The following is a 17521-nucleotide window of genomic DNA, read 5'->3' as shown; positions in this document are numbered from 1 at the left end:
CCTAGGTTTTGAAAGTCTCTGTTGTATTGTTCAGTTTCCTCAGAAAGATGAAAAGAGGCCTTTTAGAGAGGTGGGAAGCTTTTTGAGATGCCAGATGCTCCTATTACAGCTGGAAGTCACACATCATAATCATCATCCTCGATGTGGAGAGCATTAAACAGTCTCAATTTCTATAAAAATTTAGGATAAAAAATAAAGGCAATGGAAAAAATCATTTATTTCCACTAGTTTTCATGTTCTTCAGGATATAGTTTTGCAGTGCTTGATGTGTTGGATAGAAACTAAATTAGTTTCATTGTCAGATCCCTGCACAGTGGCTACAAAGCCCTTATTTCATCATTTGGGCAAGAGGAACAAGGCTACTGTGTAAGTCTCTGACTGTCCTGCAAGAAGCGATGATTGTGCATCTGATATTTACCCCTTTGAGGAACTGGGCAAGAAATGATGGAGGGGTTGGAAATGAATGAGCCCTTCATCATTTCTTTCACTCTCTAGTTGCTGACCTCCATAGATGGGCATTACAATACAGGTTTTAATGCACATGGAAAATAACCCAAATAAAAGTACCTTCTAATTAATTTAATTTTTTTTAAACAATAGTTCCAAATTCCACTGAGACTAATGGAAACCTTACCAAGCATGTCAGCAGGCTTTGTGCGGGCTGAGCATTACATGCAACATTGATTTCTGCCTCCAGTTGAAGGCTGACAAGTTAGTTCTATTTGGGGTATTTTCCACGTGCATTAAAACCTGCATTTTAATATCATTACTCATTTTGTGTGGCTCTGTGGAAGCCTTGGAGCATGTCTGTCTGGGAAGAAGGCACAGGTGTTTCTCAGACTGTTCTTATATACTCTATTTTTGATTGGATGATTTTTCCTCATAAATGCTTCCCCATAGCCCTTATTTATTTTATTCTTAAATAAAGGGCATTCTGGGGATTTTAAGAAGTTAACAATAGCAGTTGCTTTTTATAATATAATATAAGTATAATATAATAATAACCCACTCATGTGCTTGAATTACTTCACATAAAATGTGTATTTCATTCAACTATACGCCGCACCTTTAGCTGCTAAGGCTGTGTTGTATTACTGATGCCAGGGCCAGATGTGCAATCCTGCTCTAGGAGATGGCTTGGTAAAGGTAAAGCATTTAACTGTCTGAGTCCAAGGGGAGTCCCATTGCCAGTGAGAGCTCTGCTTTGCTGTGGACATCTCAGGAGAGCACTGGATCATGTCTAATCCTGATCACCATTCAGATTTGCCACTCCACATCCTGACTCCTTGGTGGAAGGTGCTGCTCCCAGTTGCCTTGTTATCCTGCTTAGCTCCTGGCTTGCCATCCCTCAAGAACCAGCTGCTCCTCACTGTGCTCTGACAGCTGAAACAATTATCCCTGGAGATATGGGTTTGTTACAGGTTTATTAGCATCAGAACTTCTCCCTGACTGTGAGTTTTGCACAGTCTGATATCACAGAGAAGAACTGTAAAAAAATTAATATTCATACATGGGATATAGAGCATCCTTATTCATGTAAGTAAAATGGAGTTCTTCATTTTTCATAAGCTCAGGAAATGCCAGTTTAAATATGCATTACAAAATAGCAGCTGGTTGGACTTTTTTGTTACAGATTTTGATGAAAAGTGAAATAAGATATAATTAAAATAATTTTAATTGTAAAATACTATTAAGGTTTACAATGGACAAAGAGTTTTGAAGTAGACATTTTTCAAAATGTTTACTTTTGGAATATTTCAGAATTTAATTTCTGAGTTCTAAAACTTTATTTTGACCCATAAAGGGATTAGATTTTTATGTTATTGTTAATATGTTTTACATCATGTCAGGGACAGTGTTCAGCTTGAAAGATTTTACTTTATTCTTTATGTCTTGATTTCCAATGGGAACTAGTTATCTTTTTGAGGGTTCTGTTTACCATACTGAAAAAGTTTGACGTTGCAATTGCTTTCTTCTTCTGGGCTTGCTATGACACTGTAAATACTATGAATATACAGCAATAGATAGTTCAACCAACATTACAAAGAAGATATTCTTACTGATTATGAAAATTATTCATTTAAGTATTATGCCATATAATTAGCAGTTTATGCACTATCACTAATGTCCAAACCAATCATTAAATAAGATAAATGCAAGACTTTTAAAACCTGAAAATCTTACAAATATACTTTCATCCTGAATTAAAACACAAAGATGTCAAAGTAACCAAATTTACAGTAAAGTGGAAACTCAGGGTTTCCCCTAGGTCTAGATCCAGATCTAGTTTTTGTGGGAAACTCAGTGACTTGTGATTATTATGGCTGAATCAAATCCTAGAGCAGAGAATTAGCCAACAATGCAATGATGTGCGACTTTCCCCCTTGTACTTTCTAAACTGCTTCCCCTTAGCCATTATTTCCAAGCATTCTTCTCACTTAACTCCATATATAAATGTGTGATGAGTTTGTCCCAAGGATCAGTCTCTTTTCACTGGAGATTCTGGTTTTCAATTTTTGGTTTGCCCTATGGTGTCAACAGGTCCATGTCAATCAACATTTGCCACAGGTTATGGACCAAGAGGTGGGTATTTTGTCCACAGCAGGTAGCTAGAAATGCTCCATGGAACCAGCTGCGATGGGAGAGGTATTGTGCAGCCCTGGAGCTGGCCACTCACCCATTCCCTGGGGTGCATATTCCTGGTCAGGGAGACACAGCCCAGCCTACCAAGAGAAGAACTGACCTTGTTATTGTGGGTAAAAAGAAATTAGAGTCTTAAGATTTACTTAGGGAAAAAATTGTGCAGTGGAGGATTTTGGCTATTTACTTCATAGAGTAGCTGTGAGAAAGAACAGTTTGGTTTTAATTTTGCCGTGTTAGAAGAGTACAAACTACGTGAATTGGGAGAGAAAGTGTTTGTGGAGAGGACAGCAGCTCTGCACTCAATGTGTTTTTCTGGATGTGAGTCTCCTCCTAGCCAGGAGTTTTTCAATTGGATGAGAAGAGGTGTCCTCTCAAGAGGGAGAGCATGAAATAGAAAAGGTGGGAGAAGCGATGAGTGGATGTGCAGAACTGGCAGTGAGTGGGATGCCCAAGAGGCGGAATGTAAATGTTACCTCCAGCCATTCTCCTGCTTCCTGCTAGGGAAATGTAATTATCTTGCCCTTTCCATCAAAATGTCTCACTATGGCTCTGGATGGATAGCTACAAAAATAGAAGGAGGTGACCAATTTAGCATAATGTCTGTGTTTAAATAAAGCCCAGTTTGGGTCTATGGCCAAATAATAGCATCCACTGCACTCTGGGTATATTAATGCCTGAAATCACAGGGGATATAATTAAGCACTGCTATTCAAAGGCTAGCTATGTAGTATTGATGAGCTTCTGGGTATTCTTTACATATAAATGTGTGAATACTGCCAAGAATTCATCAACAAAAGGTCTGGTGTGCAGCTGAACGACACGTGTGTTACCATACTATCATCTAGTGGCAGTAAGAGCCAAAATGAAGGAGCTGGGTTTTGCTTCTGCTTGTATCAGTTGCTCTGTTATTGAGTGCAGTCACTGATGCTGTATAGAACAACTGATTTTTCAGCTCCAAACGTCTTTAGTCAGCTTTCTTCTTCTCTTTGTGAAAAGGTTATTTTGAATTATTACAAAGAGACGTGCACTGATTTTAAATCCAATTCTCAGGTGGAAGTTTTGACTAAGAAGTGAGAAGTGTGCCCAGATGAGCTCAATTATCATGCCTTGGAGTGAAGCAAAAGAAAACAAGTCAAGCTGTGCTCTGCAGGCCAGCACCTAAATTGCAGGTGCAGATCTTCACCTGGCATCAATCAACTCCAGTGAAGCCAAATTGATTTATACCTGCTGAGGATTTGACAAAGTATTGTCATCAATTCTAGATCTATGCTTATTTCAGAAAAAGAGAAAGTGGTATTTTGATGTTTATAATTTATTCTGATCACTGTTACTTAAAGTCCGAGCTACTGTAATGACTGCATCTCCCATGGAAATTTCTGGGCTATAATCAGTTGTGAGACAAATATTGAACGTAAAACAGTTGAAGTAGATGTATGATGAGAAGCTTTACCCTTGCAAGTACATAAGGGGTTTGATGCAGAACACAAAAGAATCAGTAAAAGCATTCCATACGAAGAGTAAGTCCTCTATCATTTTATATTCTTCTATGAAAATGTAATCTTTCTTTTTGCCATACTCAACAATGATCCATAGGAGTAGACAGGGTGCCATCTAGTGAAGAAAAGATTTGTTGCATATCTGAACATCCACTTTGTTCCTGCTTTATTCTTAGTATGAATGGAATGATATGGACATTCTGCAAGAGGGAAACTGAGCAATATGTTCAGTCAGCTGTGTTTGTAGAGCACACTGAAATAAAAGAAGGTATAAAGGTGCAAAATACTGATTTCCTTATTAAAAAGGGCCCTACGCATATACATATGAGCTTTTTATATTTAATCCAATTCCCTGCTTCTTCCCCAGCATCATTTCCCTTCTGCTCTAGATAAAAAAGAGTAATATAGTAACTTGAGACTTACCTAAGTAAAATTCGCTATCACTTCTTAATATCCCCAGCTGGATTAGCAGAAAAGCTTATAGTTGACCTTGATGTAAAGAATTCCTTTTTCATGTTGCTTTTTGGCCACATCTTACTATTCAGAAGCTTCTGAAGGTGAAAGATACATTCTGGATCCCTTAACCTGCATTACAAAAGTATAAATGCCTTACAGCTGATGTGTTGACACCATGCCTAACGCTTAGTGATTACGTCTCTTTAAAAATGCTCTTTGAAACTACTGTCCTGGTCTACGCAGTGTCATCAGTTTTCTTCTTAAAGCTTCTCTTCCTTTTGCATCTGATCAGACCTAAAAGTGAAGTTAATTATGTCCTTTTATTATATGTTCCATACTGTAGTATCTTGGGAATTGAGTTGCCTGTGTGGTTGTTTTGAATCATAAGTAATTCAAAAGGAATTCTTTGGAAATCTGTTTTAAATTGTTATCAAAGGCAAATCTCCTTTAAGTCTAGACTTTTTTGATTTAGAGACAATAGAATATATACAAATCTAACTTACAAGACAAATCTGCTTTATGATTTTAAATTAAACTGAAACAGGCTGGTTGCTAACAGATGAGAAATCAGTGGCCATTGATCTCTAAGTTCAGGTAAAGCTGGTTTGCTGACCCCAGGCTGTACTGTGGCACGTCCACTATTAGCTGACACCAAGGACGCCCACTCTGGTGCTTTGTGGGTCTTACATTTGGCCAGTTTTACACAGCCCTAAATCTCTGGTTTTGGTGCCACTTACAGATCGTTACCAAGCAGCACCAGCCTTGGGTGTCGGCTGCTTCTTCAGTCAGCAGGGTTAGCCTGTTTTTTGTAGAACAAAACTAATGTGATTGCATGGCATATTTCCTTCTTATAACTTTTGAACATTTTAGCCATTTTCTAACAGGTGTGACAGAAGTTCTTGGGGATCTGAAGTTTTTAAACACTTTGTGTAAAGATGTGAGTGGGTAACAGAAAAAGATTTCCCTCCTCAGGAGATGGCTGCACTGGGAATTCACCTGTTGTTAAACACTGAAGAGTCATCTTGGAGACAGACTATACAAAATAACCATAGGGAAAGATTTGATTAGAAATTTTCCTGTTTAGGCTCTGAAGACTTGAGCTAATAGTGATGGATACTATAGTAAATAGCCTTTCTCAATTGATTGCCCACAGAACAACTCATCTGCTCTATGATGTCCAGTTGATGATATGTTGGCTGTGGGGAAAAGGGACCATTAGAACATGACTTATCCTGGAAGAGAACATTTTCCATACATGTCACTTTGAATCAGCTTTGCTGTGATTTGATTGTAAATTATATTTGATCACATTTTTACTTAATCCCAAACTGATCCTATGCCTTTCCCCTCCCCTGTCAAAATCACTAACCAGCTATGAAGTAAGAATTTTCAAAATTGCTCAACATTGTCCTGGCTCTCCTGGGAGCAAGAACTGGCATAGACAGAGCTGGGCAAAAAACTCCTGTGCATCCCGCCTTTTCTGCTGGATATATACTGTACGTTTTATGTTTGCTTTGTTTATGCTGAGATGGGATATAGGAAAAAAAAGAGGCCTTTTCTGCTGTTTAAACAAATAATGTATATGGGTGATTGGAGGCTGAAGATAAGTGCCTTCACAGAAATCCATTTTTAATAGAGAGCAGACAGGGAAAAATCGTTTGTCATAAGATTACAGGAGGAATATTTAAACCTGTTATGAAATCTTTGAAGATCTTAAGAAGTATGATAATGATTATGCAGACTAGATTTATTGCTAGGTATTTAATAAAAATGAAAAGAAATCAAGGAAAAACACAGTGGAAATCAATATTAACTAAGGAATTATGATTATGTATGAAACTAGTCTTGAAAATAAGAAAATAATATTTAATGTAAAAAGGATTAAATGAGAGCAATCATGGAGCATAATTTACTGGGCTGTTCCTTACTTTTGTGGCTTTTGGTGAGCCTATTTTATCATCAATTGCCCTGAACTATTTTTTAAAAAGGTTTCTTCAAACTAGGCACCGTTTTTTGGCTTATTCTTATGGGTTGCTTTGCATGATCTCAATCCCTGCTTCGTTGTCAATCTCCTAATAGAGGATGGTTCACCTGCTGTGAACTGTAGGGTTCACTGTACTGGGAGCAGCATTGCAGTGGACAACCTGACCTGGTAGATGTTTTGCTTAGCTGAGGTCAAATTTTGCATTCCTTGAACAGAGACAAGTGGATGAATTTGCTGAGTGTCTCGGATGTCTTAGGGTGCCTCAAAGGGCACTTGGTACCTCTGTGTGAGGCAGCTGAATTGAGCCCATCATGATAATCAGTTCAGCTTTCTGTTTTTGCCAGAACCCTTGGCTCAGGTGTGCTGGTTGGGAATTGTCTCCTCTAGTTTTTAACATCAGTACTGTAGATACCTGCATCTGAGCCAGTCACACTGTCTCTCTAGTCTGTGGGGAGAAATAAGTGCATTCAGGATATGATTCATCTGTCTTATTTTAGATGTCTAAATTGGGATGGGAATGTTCCTTGTTCTGACTCCTCATTTCTTTCATTTGCCCTGAGGTGAGACCAAGGTGACAAGCTAAAATGCAGACATTTCTGACTGATCAGATGAATCCCACCCATCAAATCTCAGGAGCTTCCACCACAAAATCCCCATTATTTGGAACTACCACTCAGATGTTTCTCTTGCTGACCAGCTGTGCTTGTCATGTAAGGTTATGAAGAGAGGCTGTATGAGGCTGTGAAGGAGGTGTGACCTCCACTGCAAGAGCATGACCTGCAACGGGTGACTTTTTGTCACATGGTGGACCTAAATGCCCCTTCTATCATGCAGCACAGTGTGGTACAGACTCATGAGTCACACCCAGGAAAAAAAATCAATGCTCTGCCTGCAGAAAATAACTCTCCTTTCTTCCTTTCTCAAACTGGCAGTTATGATCACTATGTGAGAGGCAGGCTGAATTTCTTCTTATTTCTCTTCCTTGCATGAGAGAGGGGGAGAGAATAATGGTTGTCTGGCATTGTTTCTTCATTCCCTGCAAACTGTGATGTTTACCTTTCCTTATCTGTGCTACAAAGCAATAAATAGCACCGCCAGGAGAGACCAGAAAGAAGAAACCACAAACACAGACATAGCAGACACCATTTCAGTGACTTCCATGCACAGAATGTCTCACTTGACTAGTTTCAGCAGCAAAAGCTCGACAGAAAAAAACTGTGTGTGTGCTCCGTAACCCAGATGGGAACACACCATATTAAATGTGTTAAAAAGGTTACTGACTTCCTGCTTATAAATGTAAAATCAAACAGTTGTTCCCAGTCTGGGAAACAGCACTTGAATCTCCTACATCATATTCTGTGTGTGGTATCTCTACCCTTTTAAGTGTGCATTGGGGTAAAATGCCATTGTGGAGGAGTGTGGAGACATCGTGTGGTCCTGGCACAACAGTCAGTGCTAATCAGCTAAGAGAGGGGTCAGACCTGCAAATCCAGTAGCATTGCTGGGGAGCACAACTTATTTTAACTACCAAGAGGACAAATGCCTGGAGGTGCATCATGAAAATGCTCTACTGAGGTGCTGGTACTATATAGACATTTTTAATTTGATGGAAGAAGCTTTTGTCTGCTATGATGAAACAGTAAAGGCTGAAAGATTCACTCTCTCAAGGTTAATTGCAATCAGATCTTTGATGCAATTAATTTTAACAGGGTAAGAGAATCACAGGTCAGAAGAGAGAAAGGGCAGGTTAAAGAATATTTAGATGAGTTAGAAGTGTTCTAGTCAGCAGGGTCAGGTGAAATTTGGTTGAAAGTTGCCAAAGCAATTGCTGAGCTATTAGTGGTTGTCTTCAAAAGCTTATGGAAGATCAAGAGGTCTCAGAGCATTAGAAAAGCTTTCACATAGTACCCGTATTTAAAGAAAAAGAAATATGAAGTAGCTCATCAGGCAGATTAACTGGGATACCAGAGCAAATGGTTAAACAAATAAGGGAAGGAAATGAGTAGATAATAAAGTGATGGAGATAGTAATTGTGGATTTGTCAAGAACAAATCATGTCAAAACTACCTTTATGTTTTTGACTTCTTTGCTGATCCACAGAATGTAGAAAAAACAGTAATATATTGTATTTCTTAGTGCTCACATGCCAAATGGGGAATAACTGATTAATTGCTATAAAGTGAGTGCACTGCTTAAAAAAACTGCTGTCAAAGAAACTTCATCAGTGCTATGGGCTAAAAACGTGAGGGCATTTTGTAAGAATTCTGTGAGGTTTACCCTGAACACAATTCTACTCAGTATTTATATTGCTGTTTTGAATGACATAATGAAAGAGTAAGGAGGATTTCAAGAACTGTGGGAGACAGGATCATGTTTAAAAATGATTTTTACTCTATGGAAAAATGCCATATCAACCAATGAAATATAGTAACAGTAAGGGAAAAGTATTGTACCTAAGAAAAAGTGACTAAATGCCACAGAATATGTGAAAGACAGAAAAGATTGGGAGGTTTCAGAGTTAATGTTAGTGTTAAACTGCAAAAGATTTGAAGATTTGTTGGTTTATCAAGATATTTTGGTCTGAGATATACTCAAAGATGTGCAAGGGAGTTAATTTCTTTTCCCTTGTGTAGGTGGGGTCTCAGCTGGAATATTGGGCTCAATTCTGAGCAGTGAATATAGACAAAGTGTTGAGAATCCTAAGGTGGAGCAGTAAAACTGATCAACAGCTGGAAAATATGACCTATGAAATAAGCTCCATTTAATCTAGAAAAGCCATAAGTAAGGAAGTGTATGATGCAAGATATAAAGGCTTTTATGGTAACTGATAATTTCCAATGCCCACTCAGGATGTGTCACGAAAAAATAAGCTAAATGTAGCCAATAGGATTTCATTTGGATACCAGGAAAAATCTAACAAAAGGGACAGTTAAGCTCTAAAACAGGCTTTATAGTGAAGCAGTGCTATCTATTATTGTTATTATTATTAAAATCATATTTCCATGTTCTTCACTGGAAATATTTCCATATTAATTGCAAAAAATTCTTCTTGCCTTGTTTCAAAGGCAACACAAACTGAATCTGGTTCCTGTGGATGGACTTAACTAGTGATTCCTAATACTGCCGCAGCTAAATCTCTCTGCTACTGCCTTAAATCTCTCTTCCGTGCCCCACCGCTTCTGACTCCTGTTGCTACTCCCCATTCTGCCTCCCAGCCCTTGTTTTTCTTTGTTGCTACCATCCTGCCCTCCCCACAGCAGCCTATGCTGCTCTGTCCTCTGCTCTCCTCTGAGTTGCCACTTACAGCAGTGGTGGCTGGAAATGCAAAAGACCCCTAAGAGATAAGTGTTACTGGCACGTCTTGCCAATAGGAAGCCACTGGGCTATATAGTTCTTTCTCTGATCCCTTGTATGGCCACTGCCATGATGCTGCAGCTTTTTTCCTGGCAGAGCGTAGTGTGGCAGTGCTTTAAAATGAGTGTGAAGCAGAACTGTGCAAATAGGGTTTTGAGCCTTCTCAGCCAGCTGTGTGCTGATGTGGCTGCCTACCTATGCCTGCTCAGCATCAAGAATGCACAATTATGCTGACTTCCAGTAGCTGTGAGGATTTTGTTGATTTTCCTGTCCAAAACCCTTGCAGCTCTCATTTGTAGCTCAGGCTCCTTTGGGCTGGCTCAGCACCAAGGGCAAATCAAGTAATAACAGGGTAAGCTCCTGTGGCTGGTAATGCAAGTGCTAGTGCTGTGCTGTGCTCCTGGCATGGTGTAACACAGGCCAGAGGCAGCCAGGAGAATGTGCCCTAAATGCAATCTTGCTGTAAGCATGTTAGGCTAGCTTCTGCAATGCTAAAATATAAATAGCCATATCTGTTTACACTGCAAAAAGAATTGCACCCACACACATACAATATCACTCCAAGATAAGGAAACATAAACTGTGAGTATTTGGCCTTTTAGAATCAAGATTAAGTCCAGTGATTGCTTGCTGCTCAGAGGTATAACTTTGCTTTGGGATTTCCATAATGTTTTCTCAGCTTTGATCTCTCAACAGACAGTCTGTAGCAGACACTAGAGTGAAAACAGGCCTAAGGTAATTGGCTTTTTTAGGGTTTCTAAGTAATATTTTTGAGAGACTGAATTACTTTTCATAGAAATATAAGGGTAGTTCCACAAAAATTAATTATTCAACTTCAATATTTGTTTTCTAAAGTAATTTCAAAGAACCCTTGTAAATGTTTCAAGAAGTGTTTCACAATATTTGCTTGTACTGAGCATGACTCCACCTAGCTTTATCTGATAGCTGGACTTGCATGGGAAGAGCCCATGAATAGTCAGTTCTTTCCATACCGTGTGTGCTTCACACAAATCCACAGACCTCTACTGTAACTCATCCCTCTTCCTAGTCTAGATGGTTCTCACCTATTTCACGGCTGTGAGTATGACCCTACCATTTCTTCTTCCCCTGCCACTGCCCCACTCCTTTTTTCACACTACAGTATGTCCTGCTCAGGAAGTAAGTGATGGATTGGACCAGCTGTTGGACTCAGCCAAAAGAAGAGACAGAGGTAATATAGGATATGTTTTTTCTTAGGAGGCTTCAGTGGGCTTCACTGTCTCCACATGGACTGCCCTATATTCATTGCTTTGGTTTATGTTGTTCTCCAGAACGGTGTTCTGACAACTGATTCTCAGAACCCTGGAAGTAAATTACTAAATCTCTGACTGACAAAAGCTCACAGCAACTCCCTGTACCTACTGCTGATGCAGACAACGTCTTACAACAGCACAAAAATATTTTCTAGGATGAAGCTGGGCCATCTTAATGTCTAAGCTATGCAGGACATGGATCAAGGCCCATCAGTTGTGCTGTGGCCCTAGCCCAGTGCTTCCTATCCGATCAAGGCCTCTGGAAATCACCCTTACTAGTAAAAATAATGCTTGTGGTAGGTATATCTTTTGATATTATGCAAATAAATAAAATAAAACCATAACCTTACATCCATGAAGGAAATATAACTTTTAAAAAGTTATATTCTACAAGTCTTTGTCATCTAATACATGCCTTTTACATTTTTCAGTATATGTGTGTTGTAAAACATGTAGATAGTAAAGCAGTATCTTGAGTAGACATGTATGTGCTTTTTGAAACTAATACGTAATTCTATTCATATTAGTTGTGAACATGCAAAACAAATGATCTGTAACAGTCTGGTCATCTCAAAGCAGTATTTTTCAGTATTTATCTAATTCCCTATATGCGAGCAACTAAATGTGAAAGAAGATAAAGAAGATAAGTAAACTTCTGTTTCTAGGTGAAGATCAAAAAGTGTTTCACAGACTGTAAAAATTAAGGCTCTCAACATCCCTGTGCATTACGATCTAATTTTACTTGTGGGAGAGACTAAGGCACAAAGAAATCATCAGATTTATGAACCATATCATTTGCAAGCCTGTGATAAAAATCAGAATAAAGTCCGGAAATCTTCAGCATAATTTTAATTAAAGCTCTTTCCTAAAATAAGTGGTTCTCAGGAATTTTAGTAGATGTACAGATTGAAATTCTACTAATATAACTCATTGAAATTTATACTGAATCTTTTTAAAGCTTGGAAATGAAGTTCCTGTCTTCTCAGGGTGGGCATGAACAGCCTACAGCAGAGCTAATAAAAAGGAAGTTAATTTTTGTTTGGCAAAACACTCTCCTCAATGTACTTCACCATACACTATAGCTCACTAGCATAATCAGTTTGGGGTTTTTTTGCCTTTGAAATAAGTGGAATTATATACTATAAGTGGGAAAGATTGCTAATGAAAAGATGGAAAATATCCTGTTGAATTGCTGTGTATTATGAAATCTCATGCTTATATCCATTTGCATGAAAGAAGAGAGACTTTATTCTTTAAAATTATTTGTAATTAAAAGATTTTTTTTATAGTGCATTACTGAATCGTTTATAAATCAAAATGGGGAGAAATCAAACTAGCTGGTAGAGAAGGGGCAGGTGGCTCCTGTTATAGGCAGATGAATATCTTGTAACTGAACTCTTTGCAAATGTCATGTGAAATAACTGAATTTATTAGAAGTAGCAATTGCACATACAGAAGACGATGACCTTGAGAAAACATACAAGCAGCTTTGGGACTGCAGGCTAGAAACTACCCTGCCTATCTGTATTCAAAAACCTGTGAAAAGGCTCTGATAGATTTAGCTGCAGCAATTTTGAATGTTACTTCTCCTGCCTGCCCTATTTTTCTGACAGAGGTTGCCAGTACTTAGCAGAAGAGGGAAAATGGGACAGGTTGCTGCACTTTGCCCACTCCTGGTCACACCTTGCGCATTGACACAGTTCTCTCTTCACAGTGAATGGGGTTAAAACACTGAAATGGGGTGACTGAAATGAGGCACAAATCTGGTTCTCTTACTGCTGGGATAATGACAGCAGTTTCTGTCAGAAAGGAGGGGAAGAGATGACTAGTAATGTCCTTAGCAGCAGGAGATGAGGCCATTTCACTGCTCTGCTCCTGCAATGATCCCATTACACAAGCTATCTGGCAGGCTGGTTTTGCAATGACAGATGTGCTGTGTGCTGCATACCCTTGGCAGTAAGATGCAGAATTGCAGGAGGTTGGACTGACCTTTGGAGGTTGCCTGGTCCAAGCCCCTGCTTGAAGCAAGGCTAACATCACACAAGACTGCATGTGCACCGGCAGACATTATTATTTCATCTGTGAACTGATTTCACAGAGCTTTTCTTTTTCATGTGATCCTCAGGACTAATTCACTTTTCTAGATCAGGAACACAGGGAACAAAAAGATGATTATTTTTTAAAAGTGAAAAGTGCTTGGTCACAAATAAAAGCAGCTGTGTAGGTTCTTTTTGTTTGTTTGTTTGATATACAAGTTTTCACAAAGTATTACATTTCTGATTTCTTTTTTGTTCCTTTATAAATATGTTTTACTTCAGGTAAGATTTTTTGCATAATCAGAAGAGTTATTAAAGGTACAGCAGGGCGATGCTCAGACTAGAGAGTCTGCATGTTATAAAAACCAAATAAATCCAGTAGGGCAAGGGAGACTAGAAGTAATCATGATGTACATAAACAAATAGGTAGTCTGTGTGTCTAGTTTCATGTTGGTATTACACAGAAATTGTCAACTCTACAATAAATATTAGCATTTTTAACTCATGTTCTTTTACCTCTTATATTTTTTATTCTTGGATCTCAGCTTGCTGAGTGAGCTGGGTTGAACTTTGCATATTCTCTATAAAAAGAGGTAAGATGAGCTGTCTACTTCTCCTGAAGATTATGTGTGGTCCTGGAGCTCCACTGACAACTCTGGTTGTCATCCAATATGCCAAGAAGCAAAAGTTTACCAAAGAAAATTCAATTGTTATGTACATAAAGGATGAATTACTAGAGAATGGATCAACAAGATACAAAAATTATGACCAATGTGACAGTCAAGATTTTGAAATGGTAGTTGGAGTGAAAATTTATGAGCATTTAGCTTCCATTCCCTCACTGCTCACTTCAACTGTCAAATGAAGCAGAATGTGGTGACCAAACTTCGGTAGAGGATATGGTAATTATTTAAACAATATTTGTGTTCTTGCTCCTACATCCCCTTTTGTTTTCGATAGTGACAATTTTTCAATGTCATTCTGATACTTCGGATAAGAAAACCAGGTAAGTATATTTTTGAGTGTTGCAAAAAACTTTTTTTTTTTTTTTTGTTTAAAATCCAAATAAAACACTAGGAAAAAAATTTCAGAAGCATGACAATTAGCATTAGGCATAATTTAAAGGAGAAAAAAGAGGTAAAATTAAAATGCATTTTTTTTTTCCATCTTGTAAAAGAGCATCTGTGAAGCAGTGTTGCCAGGAAGATGAAGAGCTGAGAAAGAAACTACTGGCAATGTCCAGAGAGCTGAGTTATTAAGGAACTGGTTACCCATGTAGCTCAGAGAGCTTGGGAAGCTGCTGAGGTAGGATGTTTTGGTATTGCCTGTGGCATGTGGAGCCAGCTGGCTACAGTAGCTCTAGAGAGTTCATCTTTGTTGTGGTACTATCTTGATTTCCAGTTGCCCAGGGAACTGCTTAACCTTACCAGCTCCTTTAAGAGCTTGGATGGTGCTGAGAGCTCTGCCAACCAGACCATTTATAAAACCCCCACAGGGCTCAAGAGATTAAGCAGCCAGGGTTGGCTAGATAAAGGACTTTAGCAGCCAAGCTCCCAGGAGGTGGGCTGGGGGGGTGGGTTGCAGAGTGGCCACAAATAACTAGATTTTCCAACCTTAAATGGTTTCAACCATTTTGCAACAGAATTGGCAAATTCCTGTAGAATGCTTTGATCCTGTCAAATCCCTTATTTTCTAATGGATGCGGGGAAATTTCTGACAAGCTCCAAACCTTAAAAAAAGCCAAGTAAAAATCTTTGCATTTGTGTATTTGTTTTTTAAATAATACAGCAATAAGATATATAGGCAGATTTCTTTTTCGTCCACTGAGAATGCAGTGCTTCAGCTTTCATAAAACTCTCCTGTTTACCCAGTAGGTAAAATTAATCTGTACTGGGTTGTGAAGAACTTCACGTATATCTGGGTACTTTTTGTGGTGCCACAAGTCTATTCTGCAATGGTCCTTATAGTGGGGAAATATTAATTTTTTCCTACTTTGCACTGAAATATATTAGTTCTGAAAATTTTCTTAACTTGAAAATGGTTATAGTGGTTATTTCAAAATAGAGATACATCCAGACTGAAGTTTTGCAACTGAATAATTTCATTAGCCAAATTTAGACTTTGGTGTGAATGGTCAAAATAGTCCTTTTAATAAAATGAACTGGGCCAAAATCCAGATAAAACCAGCAAAATCATGAAAGCCTTTCCTTCACAGATCAGGATCCCAATGAAAAAAATTCTCATTTTTAGTGCTTACTATGCTCACTATGAATACCTAAGCCCTGTAACCAATACATATCTACATTTTAAATTAGTCATACTCCTTTTCTCAAGAGTTTTTCAATTAATTTTTTCAATTTAAATTATTCAATTAAACTTTTCCTTTCATATCTAAAGGTGAAGAAAGTTAGACCACTCCCTTTTCCCTGGTCTAGTGGCTTTCCGGAAGCCAAATTGGTAAGTGAATGCTATCCCTAAAAACCAAATAAATCTAAGATAAATACTTTCACATGGTTTTGATTGCATGCAAATTCTTTGAAAACAAATTGGGATGTGTTATGGGGTTTTTGATTGCTTTGCAGATGTAGTTTGATTTTTGTTTCACAACCTGCATTTGTAGATAATTTTCAATGATGCCACATTCCATGTGCTAAAATATTATTTGTTTTTGAAGTTTAGAGAATGTGCACATCTTTTTATCTTAGTTACAAACAAAAGAAAAGTTATATTCTCTATATATCATTATTCTTTACCTGGCATGATCAGTCCGTTATCCAGCTGTGAGCACCTGGCATGATCTGTTGTTAAGAGGTAAACCTTTCTGTGATCGAAACTGTGTTCCTCTTTTATGAGTTCAAGCAGCATGTTTGAAGTGACATAAAAGATTTATTTTGAAACAAGGTAAAATGCTAGTTTCTGAAAAGTTACTAGATTTCTTAGAGAAAGAGTTGTTGGATCATTACATTGTGTAGCTAAGGCCACAGGTACCAATTTACCTAGGAGAAATTGGGTTTCAGAGCTCGTAATTGTCATAATTAATTCCTTACATGACATCTAGAAAATAATAGTGTTGCAACAGCTATGTCTTATCAAGGACAAAACTGCAGTGGGAATGAGTGAGAGAAGAAACAGCAGCTGATTTCATTGCTTTTTAACACATATATTTTATTAAGGGTTTGCCATTAATAAAGGTTTTAAAGAAGATCATATCTTCTGAAAAATCCTTCATATAGGATGCAAGGACAGCAACCATCTGGAGAACCATTTTCTTTAGAGGATTCCCGAGTGGCTTCCATAAGACCAAATGAAATACCACTCTCAGAAGAAGACTATGGAATTAGTGCAGGGCAAACTTGCCTGTCTGCCTCTATCTCTTTTTTTCTGATCACTGAGATGCTGTCGGCTTTAACAAAGCCCGTGCAACACAGGTGTCATATCACTGTGGTTTTCCCTCAACACTTTTTTCAACATCTCCCCTTGAGATCTTCATTTTACCTGGCAGATTTACTCTGGCTTCACTGCCAAGGAGTGTTTTGTGCCTGGCAAAGGGAACTTGATTTGTCAGAAAATATAAAAACAAAGAACCAAGGTACTTTGAAAGAATTAGCTAAGATATTTTTTTTTTTGATCAGAAGATATAATACCTCACAGACCTTCATATGCAATGTTAATATGTAATTTTCTGTTTTGACAGCTCATACAGGATGCAGGGTCACTTCTTTAGTATTGTGATAACTGTGGAATGCAAGTTCTTTATTGTTTACACTGTTTTGAATCAGCATCTCTTTAAAAATTTGTGCTCACTCATTTTGATGCAAAATGCAACATAACATAAGGCATTGTGTTTTCCAAACTTGCATTTTAAATAGAGTTAGGTTATGAAGATTATCACCACTGAAGGTATATTGTGAATAGTCTATTATATGGAGATGTAAAAAAACCCAAATACGTCTTTGAAGAATTAAACATCTTATTAATTTAAAAATTAATCCTGAATAATAATTTGTTGTCTAGTTTGATTTCTTCTATGTATATGGCAACATAAATTGTGACATGAAGCATGACTCCTATAGTTTGCTTTTTTAAATACATGAGAAAGTTTATAAAAAAATACTAACTTCAGAAATAATAATGTAATCATGACTAGGCTTCGTGAACAAAGATTTGGGAAGGGGTCTACCCACATTTGTTACAAGCACGCTGGTGGCTAAAAAGGCCAATGTGAGATAGACAAGTTTTGTTGCAAAAGGCACAGCAGAA

Source organism: Manacus vitellinus, unplaced genomic scaffold (assembly GCF_001715985.3).
Source record: "Manacus vitellinus isolate BGI_N305 unplaced genomic scaffold, ASM171598v3 scaffold_11_pilon, whole genome shotgun sequence".
Classification (NCBI taxonomy): Eukaryota; Metazoa; Chordata; class Aves; order Passeriformes; family Pipridae; genus Manacus; species Manacus vitellinus.
The sequence above is the reverse complement of the archived record's forward strand: the minus strand, read 5'-3'. Positions refer to the sequence as shown.